This window comes from Sceloporus occidentalis, unplaced genomic scaffold, assembly GCF_023333645.1.
Source record: "Sceloporus occidentalis isolate IW3139 unplaced genomic scaffold, rSceOcc1.0.p SCAF_14, whole genome shotgun sequence".
Lineage (NCBI taxonomy): Eukaryota > Metazoa > Chordata > Lepidosauria > Squamata > Phrynosomatidae > Sceloporus > Sceloporus occidentalis.
This window is the reverse complement of record NW_028316994.1, coordinates 9,071,678-9,082,359: the sequence shown is the minus strand read 5'-3', so window position 1 is coordinate 9,082,359 and position 10,682 is coordinate 9,071,678.

The window sequence follows — 10,682 nt, the reverse complement described above, 5'->3', positions numbered from 1 at the left end:
TGATTAAACTTCAATGAGTTCTTTTCTTCTCAAATATGAAAAAAGGGCAAGTTCTTATCAGAACCTTACTGTAACAAAAATCTCACCCCTTCTGGTTTATCCCATTTGAATTTCTGCCTGTCACGTACCTGTTAGAGGTAACAGAAGGGAAGAATTCTACAATCCCAAATGGAATAAATAATTGGCATCATATTCAGTGGGCTCTGTGTGTGTGCGTGTGTGTGTGTGTGTAGAGGCAAATAGAAGCCTGGATGCCTGGGTTCATTCTTCTTTCTTTTTACTGCAGCAGGATTGGGGGAAGGAGGAAACTCAGCCAGACTAACAGTCTATCACCTATTGAGTCATATAACGGAGGGACAAACCCTTAGGTCCCTACACAAACTGTCTCTACAGGGGAAATACACCCCCCCACCCTTTTTGATTCCTCCAACTTCTCTTGCTCCCTCCTCCTCCTTTGCTGCTACCTCTCCTTTTTGTCTTTTGGTCTCATTTCCCCTTTCACACCTGGCTACCTCTGCAGGAAACAAACTCAAAGGTGTGGAAAGATGCCAGGATTTCCTCAGTTGGATGCTGGGTTGCATGGGTCAGAGGGTAAATACAATCAGCTCTCCATATCCACACGTTCAGCCATCCACAGATTGAAAGCATTTTAAAAAAATGTATACATTCCGAAAAGCAAACCTTGATTTTGTAATTTTATATTATTGTTGTGTACCAAGTCATTTTTCTTACTTATGGCGACTCTAAGGTGACCCTATCATGGAGTTTTCTTGGCAAGTTTCTTCAGAGAGGAGTTGCCATGGCCATCGTCTGAGGCTGAGAGAGTGTAACTTTCCCAGGTTCACTCAATTGTTATGCTCAAGAGGAGATTTGAACCCTGGTCTCCAGAGTCATAGTCCCATGCTAAAACCATTACACCACCTTACTTCCCTTGTATTTAATGGGACTTCAGCATTCACAGATTTTGTTATCCATGGGGGGGGGGGATCCTGGAATCAAACCCCAGAGGATAGCAAAGGCCCATTATGCTGGGTTTTAAGCCCAATGCTCACATTCACTCACCCGATATATATAAAACTGTTACCTTACAGTTGCATAAAGACCTGCTCTCCAGAGGCAGGTATATTGTTCAAAAAGGTAAATGAATTTTTACAAAAGAGCTGCCTCTACTCCAGAGGATTGTTATTTGAGGGGGCAAAAGAAGGGTGTAAGGCATCTGTCAATAACTTATTCCACTTCAGTGCTAGCAGCATTAGAGCATGTGGAGGGAATGTTCTCTGTGTGTATTGGCAGACACCCTGCAGGTTCACACATATTTGTAAATCACTCAGCATCTTTGTGGGAGAAGATGCCAAATGACCTGTACTGAAAAGCACTGAGATGAGACAAATCACTCAGTCTGTGAGGTGTTTCAGCTCTTTCCTAGAAACTTCTCAGGTTGCAAACATTGCAAGGGCTACAAACATTGCATTTGCAAACTTTCCTGCAGAGCAGAACTTGTAGTATTAAAGACAATAAAGCCTGCATCTACATTGCAGAATTAATGCAGTCTGACAGCACTTTAACAGCCATGGTTCAATGCTATGAGATCTGTAATTTTGCGAGATATTTAACCTTCTTTGGTGCCACAACAAACTACAAACTCCAGAATTCCATAGAATGGTACCAAGATAGTTAAAATGGTGTCAAACTGCATGAATTTTGCAATGTGGCAGCAGCCTATAACTACCAGAATTGAGAGTTGTCATCTCAAAAACTGAGAACCTGCATGTTGCAATGGTTTGGCTGTTGGACTAGGGCTCCATTTAGCCATGGAAATCCACTCAGTGGGCGAGTCACACTCTCTCAGCCTTAAAGGGAAGCAATGGCACACCTCCCCCCCCCCAGCAAATCTTGCCAAGAAACCCCTAGGATAGGGTCACCTTCAAGAGTTGACTTTGAAATACATAACAGTAATATTAACATTTGTTGTTGTTGTTGTTGTTATGTGTCTTCAAGCCATTTCCAGCATATGGCTACCATATCATGGGGTTTTCTTGACAAATTTCTTCCGGGGGGGGGGGGGTTGCCATTGCCATCCTCTGAGGCTGTGAGAGTGTGACTTGCTCAAGGTCACCCAGTGGGTTTTGTTGTTAAGCAGGGATTTGAATTCTGGTCTCCAGAGTCATAGTCCAACACTCAAACCACTACGCTGAGTTGGATCTCTATTAACATAGCTCCTCTTAAATCTGATATATCTTAGGTTATATCAGCATGCCCAGCCTGGGCACTGGAAGACTTTAACACTAACCAATTTGACTGCTAGTGCCCATTCGTTATGTTACTTGCAATGGCAAACCCTCTCAAATGAAATCTTGCCAAGAAAACCACACAATAGGGATGCCATAAGTCAGAAGCAACTTGAAAGCACAAAACAATAAAAACATCTTTACAACTAACATTTGGAAATTCTGCCTCAGAGCAAAATAATCTTGCTCCTCCCTTTTCCTGGGCAACTTTATACAAGATATCATGCCTATTCTACTGCAGTTTCCACCCTTAATTCTAGTACTGAGGCTTGGCTCTAGAAACTATGAAAGCCATACTCAAAGAGGGGGCTTCTGAACATGTGCAGAATTTATTTGTGACACTTCTGAGCCATCTTTGGCACCTCGGCATATTTCTTGAATTAGGGAGCAGAATTTCCATTAAGACATTTCAAGCAAGTGAGAGCCTCAACAACCTTTGTGTGTGCTGCACCCAGACCAGAGAACAGCATATATGAGGGATTTATTTTGTCCAGGTCACGAGGCGTCTTAGTGAAACATGAGCAACTGTGGAATAAAATTATATTCTGCCTTGGGCAACAAGAGACAAAGTGAGGCAAGTGAGTGGACAGGCCAACCCCCTCGCTCTGACTAGACCATATGTCTCTCCTAGAGAACAAAGGGGCTCATATTTACTAGCTGGCCTGATGCATTGCTTAGCCAATTGCCCTCCTGATCTGTTATACTACTGTTCCTATCATTCCCAGTCAACATGGAAGGTTGGTGGATTCTCCTTCATTGAAGGTTTCTAAACAGAGGGATGTTTCGGCTGACAGAGGACTTTGTTGCACAAGCCAGTGGCATCACTGTGATCCAGTGTGGTAACTCATGGTTTCAAACCCCCCCCCCCTTGACTTCCTCCCATACCACACCATACAGAATCTTTAGTAATTTTTTTGTACTAATATTACTCTTAAATCATTATTCCTGTATATCACTGAGTGTCATGGCAAGAGTTGTGACCTAAACAACTAGCCAAATTAAAATTAGACTTTTAAATTACAATATCGTATGCACAGCCTAAAGGTATTGACACATACATTATTTCATTGTTAAAGTGAAAATTGGGTGAGATGTGATATTTTTGAATACAATTTTTAAAGAATTTTTTAAAATTAATATTTTTAAATTAAAATTTAATTTTAAAAAAGCCTGGGCCTTCTTCTTTCTCCTCCCATTGAGTCTCACCCCACTCACACCATCTCTTTGGCATTTTAAAGGGATGCTGGGTCCACACTCCTTGCACCACCCTAGCGTCACCACAGACACAGTTTATAAAAGTGGAATTTTAATAGGACAAAAGCATCTTTGGCTGCTATCACACAATGTCATGGCTGCCTTGTATTCCATTCATTGCTGTATTGTGCTTTGCATTGATGGGCAAAACCTGTCAATAGGCTCTCAGTCTTGCTGCTATTCCATTACTGTCTTACTGTTCAGAAAGCAGATCATGCAACCATAGATTGCCAAAGTGCTATCACAGTGAAAAGCATGATAAGAAATGAGGCCAAACCTGTATGCTTAAACTAGTGTGATTACGGTGGGACAGCAGGCTGGAGTGATTGTTCTAGAGATGCTTTAGTTATGGATTCCTGCACAGGTGCAGGGTTGGACTAGCTGGCCCTCGAGGTCCATTACAATTGTATGATTCTGTGGTCTGGTGGGAGAAATTTTCATTAGCTCTAGCCAGCCTTGGAAATGCTCAGGGAAGACAGGAGTATTAATTTTAAAAGATCTGAAGCTTCAGTGTGCCCCCAGCCCTAGGGCAGAGTGTGGCCATGCTGACTGTGAAATTGTAGGAACGGCAGTCTAAAAAAGTAGCTGATTCAAGTTCTTCCTAAGTTTATACCAAGGCTCAGTTAGGCCTTAGGGGTAGCAGTTATTCTAAATTAACTATTACTGAGGCCAAAACTATGATGGATTGCAGACATAATGCCTCTTTGATTCAGTCTGTGATTAAAGAAATCAGGAGAAGTCTTGGCTTCCAGTTTAAGTCTATAGGTCTTACTTTCCCTCCAAGAGATTCTACTCATCCCTTCAGTAAATCTCCATTTTATGTTAAATTGCTTATTATATGACTGATATGACTGATATTTGACTAATATGACTGATGTCCACCTGACACAAGTCTGTCTGCTGCATTTTGCAGTAGGAGTAGATGCAGTTTCCAAACACTTTTCAAGGGCAGCCCCACATAGAACACATTACAGTAACCTAAAGCACTCCTGACCACTTTAGTAATCTGGCTTTCCAGGAGCAGCTCTGGGATCAAGAGCACCCGCAAACTACAACTTAAATTCATTTTAAAAATAGGTCTTGTTTATGTGTTATTTAGAAATAGTTTCTGAGGTAGAGTGGGGATGTTTGCTTCATTTCCTTCCAGTAAAAACATCAAGAAATGTTTTTTGTTGTTGAAACAGGATGCGGGACAGGAAAGCCACTGCTTGTTCTCACCTGAAGAGCTCTGATGGCAGAAGTTACTGTGCTCTATGCCAGACAGAGCAAAATGGGCCAAGCCTAACCATAGCTGGAAATACAGCCCCAGTTGGTATGCAGATAGAAGTCAACAGGAACATTAGAAGCAGGGACTGGCAGCAAATGTTCCATCTTGCTGTTGGACTTTCCCATAGAACAGTGGTTATCAAACTTTGGTTCTCCAAATGTTTTGAACCTCAGCTTCCAGAATCCCTGGGGCTTTTGGGAGTTGAACTCCAAAACACAGAAGAATCAAAGCTTGGGAATAGCTGTTGAAGAACTTGAGGTTCTCTAGATGTTTTCGCCTACAACTGCTACCAGACCCAACCAGCATGGTAAATGGTAAATTGTAAGCAAAATCTGGGCAGTTGTCGTCTTCTAAAACATGTCATTGGTATAAGGCAAACTATACCAATTTTTAAAAAACACTTTCATATATATGTATATATGTGTGTGTGTGTTGTTGTTGTTGTTGTTGTTGTTGTTGTGTGCCTTCAAATCATTTCCAATTTATAGTGACCCCAAGGCAAAATTGTCATGGGATTGTCTAGGCAAGATTTGTTCAGAGGGTTTTTTGCCTTTGCTTTCTTCTGAGGCTGGGACTGGGAGAGTGTGACTTGCCCAAGATCAACCAGTGGGTATCCATGGCTGAATGGAGATTTGAGCCTTGATCTCCAGAGTTATAGTGTCGTGCTCAAATCACTACACCATGCTGGCTCTGACCAGTTATATTTGCTATTGTTAAATCATTAGGAGTTTAAAAGAATCTTTGCTGGTTTATTGCAAATTACTCACAAATCTACTGGTAGGTGGTTGTTGTTGTTGTTAACTGCCCCGGTTTTGAGTCCAACTCATCATTACCCTGTGGATGAAACATCTCCAAGCCCCCTTATCTTGCTATGTTTTTTTTTACTTGTGATTTGTTGTGTTCTATTTTTATTGTTCTTATGTTTGTTGTTACCCGCCTTGATCCAATACAGGGAGAGGTGGGATACAATTATTATTATTATTATTATTATTATTATTATTATTATTATCTTCCCCTGGTCTGCTTAGTTTCTGCAAATCCATGCCTGTGACATCTGTGATTGACTCTATCCATCTGGCAAGTGGTTGTTTTCTCTTTCTACTTTCCTCTACCCTTCCTAGCCTTATTGCCTTTTCTAATGAGTCATGCCTTCTCTGCTCTTGGGAGACTTATCTGAGCCCCCACATTGCAAAATGCAGAAGGGCACTGATGGCAGATGACAGCATAAATGATGGTTTGTGCCATCAAGTTGGCTTTGATCTATGCAACCCTACAGATTACAGTCCTCCAAGAAACCCTGTTATCAATAGTCCTGGTCAGGTCTTGCAAACCTGTTAGGGCAGTGGCGTTCTGAGTCAATCTACTTGCAACTTGGTCTTCTTCTTTTCCTACTGTCTCCCTCTTTGTTAAGTAATATCTTTTTCTGATGAATCATGGCATCTCACAAAGTACCATAGCTTAGTTGATTCAATAGTGAGAGTTTGCTTTGCTCTTTGGCCAATTTATATGTTGTTTTGGTGGTTCATGGTATCGGTAGAACTCTCCTCCAGCACCACATTTCACATTGCCACTTCCAAGAGCTTAAAAGCAGCACCAACAATCAATAACATCTATATTTCCCATTACCACCAACAGTCAAACCATATGCCTCTTAGCTTTATGGATATTAATTTCATTTATTTAATTTATTTTATATCTCCAACTTGCTCAGCTTAGTGTACATTGTTCTGCCTATTGGACATGAAGAAATATGCAACTTTGCAGATCCCATCCTTTTCTTTCTGTCAGAGAGGTAGTTTCTTTTAAATACTTACTTTTCAGTTAAGATGGGGTTTAATGGAGATCCCAAGCAGCAACTTTCCAAACAGAGCTAACACTCCTAATCCCTTGTATCCCCACAAGGTTGAGAGATAGTGACTGGGTACAGGTTACCTAATGAGCTGTATGGTTGAGCCCTGATTTAAACCTTGCTTTTCTAGAGGTTAGGCCACTTAGGCTGCATCTATACCCTAGAAATATGCAGTCTAATACCACTTTAACTTCCATGGTTCCATCCTATAGAATCCTCAGATTTGTAGTTTTGTGAGTCACTAGTGCTCTTTGGCAGAGAAGGATGAAGACCTTGTAAAACTGCAAATCCCAGGATTTCACAGGATGGAGATACAGCACTTAAAGTGGTGTCAAACTGAATTATTTCTACAATGTAAATGCACCCTTAGCCACATAGTGGTTCTTGTTCTAAAGCAACACAGAACAAGCAAGTCTTATGTGTGGCAGATTTCGTCCTTGGCTTAAATCGGTTAATTTTAATATCTGAAGCAAGCGTATTTGCATATAGGGCAATTTCTTGCAAGTGCAGGGGCTGAGTTTGGGGACAGACACCTTGTTCAGCATATTGAATGAACACCTCCAAACCAAAACCATGCTCAGCATGTTGAATGAAGACCTCCCTCCAAAACCATGGTTTAAAAAGAGAGGAAGGTGTGGGGCTAAGGACAGGACCAAGGATGGCACAATTGTCCTGTTACTCAAAGGCCAGAGCTGGCTGGGGATTCTGGTAGTTGTAAGTCACTTTTCTACACTTTCTGAAAGGCCCACATAATTCTAGAGTTGGCTTGCAGGTTACTAACTAATAAAAAAGAGAGGGAGCTATAAGACCATTGAAGATGTTTCCAGATAAACTTTTATTGTGCAGTTGCCCTGCCTCATTTGCTGAATTTTATGGCGGGGAGACAGAGGGATGAGGGTAGAAAATTCTGTTTGCAGCTGATAGCTTTCCTGGATTTTCTGCTGTTTCTGCAGTCTTTGCTTCTTCCAAACAAAATTCTGCTAAAATGGAATTATGGAACAGCTGCATGGTGTCTTTTGATTGATAGTCCTAGGAGCTGGAAACTACAAATCCCAGATTCTGTAGGATGGAGCCATGGCAGTTAAAGTGGTGTCAAATTGTATTATTCCTTCAGTGTAGATGCACCCATGGTCTCTTCCTGCATTTGCAGAAATTATCAATTTAGATTACTGCCTGACCTGGTTAAATCAGACGGGAATAGGAATTCAGCAACATCTATATGGCCAAAGGTTCCCTGACCCTATGATAACATGATAGTATCTCTGTTCTGTGGCTTTCCAGATATTATCGTACTGCAAGTCCCTGCATCTCTAGGTAACATATCCAATGGCAAGGAATGCTAACAGTTCTGTGGCTTTTTCTGTTTCTTGGAGTCCTTCCTCACCCATTAAAAAAATTTGAAACTGGAAGAGTGTTTTGAATTTTCTAAGAAATACTGATTTGAGGAAAAAATAGGAATGTTTCCAAATATGCAGTGACAGAGGTTACACTCTGCTGTTGCCAAGTGATCACCAAATAACAATTTTGTGCAAAAATTAGCACTCTTATCTGCTAATGCATGTTACAAAAAAGACCTATTAAAAGCCCAGTTGCATCCCTCAGTTGAAAAACAGTTGAAGATCACCAGATATTACAAGATCAATTAATTTTTTCCAGAAAAAAAGTCGAGATCATTCATGCTATATACTATTTCTGATTTCTAAATATGGCTATGAAAGCTGGACCATGAAGAAAGCTGAGAGGAAGAGAATCAACTCATTTGAAATGTAGTGATGGAGTGGGTTCTACAGATACAGTGGACTTTTAAAAGACAAATGAAACTCTTGGAGCAAATCGGATCTGAATTCCTATTGAAGCCAAGAGAGCTAAAGAGAGGCTGTCAGCTTAATGGCAAGCAACAACAACAAATGTCTTTCCATCTTCAAAAATCCTACACCTTAAAAGGTAAAATCTTCAGTTTCATGGAAGAAAATGGGGTTGCCAACTTTTTTCATTAATTCGTCCCCTTTACAAGCAGCTGGTTCTTTTGTGGGTGTTATCAGGTAATGATGCTTCTCACCTACAAACCAACCTGCTACTAAGGACATAGGGGCATATGGAGTCTCTTTTTCTGTGGTCAGTTGGCAATCCTAAAAAGGTTTGCCTACTTCCCACAGTTGGAATAAAAGATAATGGTTTCAAATCCCAGTCAGTTGTCCTGTGCTCACAGTGATGATGATGATGATGACCCCTCTATGCATCTTACATAATGTATTTGCCTTGGCAATGCACTCACAGAAACTCTGTCTCGATTCCATCTCCTCCCTGGAGGAGAAGAAGTAGGAAAGCCTGGAGCCATAAATATTGATCAAGTGTTTCTGAGCTGTGCTGTTCTTAAAATTTATATATCTCCAACTTTATTAATGCTTTAGTACACTGTGAAAATGGAAAGACTCCAAGAAATAGCAAAGAGGTATTTCGCAGCTAGGAGGTGCTGTGTCAAAGGGCCAAGGGAAATCTGGCAACAAAATCTAAGCGAAACATAAGTCTCCCTCCTTGTTTTTCCTGCAACTGGTGTATAGACATTACAGAATAAATCCATTTAACACTTAAAACCCGTCTCTTCTTGGGGTACCTGGAAGCATAGAGAAGTGGTCTCGAACTCTGTTGTAAATTCTAAGTGCCTCACCAAACTACAAATCCTTGGATTTCACAGGATGGAGCCCTGGCAATTAAAGTGGTATGAAACTGAGAGCATGGTGTAGTGCAGACACACCATCATACTGTGTCTGATAGTAAAGACAATACATGTTTCTCCTGATTAGGAGCAACTGGTCGTCTTATCATTTATATGTTAATTTTTTTGGCTGTGTTTTACCTGCTTTGTATTTTTTAATTCAATGATTTTTATTTGCCATTTCAAGGAAAAACAAAAGAAGAAAAAGAAGAAGAAAGTCATACACACACACACACACACACACACACACACACGGATGACATGTAAATTCATGAAGCGTACCAGATTTGTATTTTACAGTAATTTGTAAGCTGCTTGGAGTCTCAATTGCAGGGGAAAAGCAGGGTAAATAAATAAATAAATAAATATTGTTGTTATTGTTATTGTTAATATCGTTAATATTAATAGCATAATTCTCTTTTAAATTCACGGTCCTGTCCCCCACTGTCCAAACATCCAGGCCCAAAGCAATTCATCATCTTTACTTTTCATTTATATATATTTTCTCTCTTTTTCTTTCTCTCTGTTTAATTTGACCTATTTATCATAAAATAGTGATGGGTAAAGTGCAGTCCTCCAGATGTTATCTAACTCCAGCTCCCATCACTCCTAGCCAGCATAATGATAAAGATGCTGGGAACTGAAGCCTAGCAATATTTTGCTCATCCTTTGCATAAAGTCTTAGGTTTTAAGAAAGAAAAACCAGGAAATGGGGCGGCTGAGTTCTTCATGAAGTGGATTACAGTTTTTAAGAGCTATCAGGCCACACTGGTGAAAGGTAGGAGCTATAAACATAAGGCCACATTTCAGTTCATAAATGCACAGGTAGCCTTAAGCAAGCCTGAAAAGAAGGTCAAAATGGACTTCTCCCCAATTCCCTTCCTACACAAGCCGACTGACCTGGCAACTGAACTTTACTTCAACATTACTGTTGGGGTAACAGTGTGATGTAGTGGTTTCAGCATTGAACTAGGACTCTGGAGAGCAAGGTTCGAATCCTGCTGGGTGACCTTGGGCAAGTCATACTCTCTCAGCTTCAGAGGAGGGTAATGGCAAACCCCTTCTGAAGAAACTTGCCAAGAAAGCCCCTGTAATAGGTTCATTTTAGGGTTGCCATAAGTTGGAAACAACTTGAAGGCACATAACAATAACAATGAAGAGTGGAAGTGATCTCCAAATTCTGGACCTTCCAGTTTTTTGGACTTTACCTCCATCTTGGCCAATGCTCTGGGATTCTGGGAGCTGAAGTCCAAAACACCTGGAAGGCCAGAGTTTGGGAATCACTGACCTAGGTACTCCTTGTTTTTA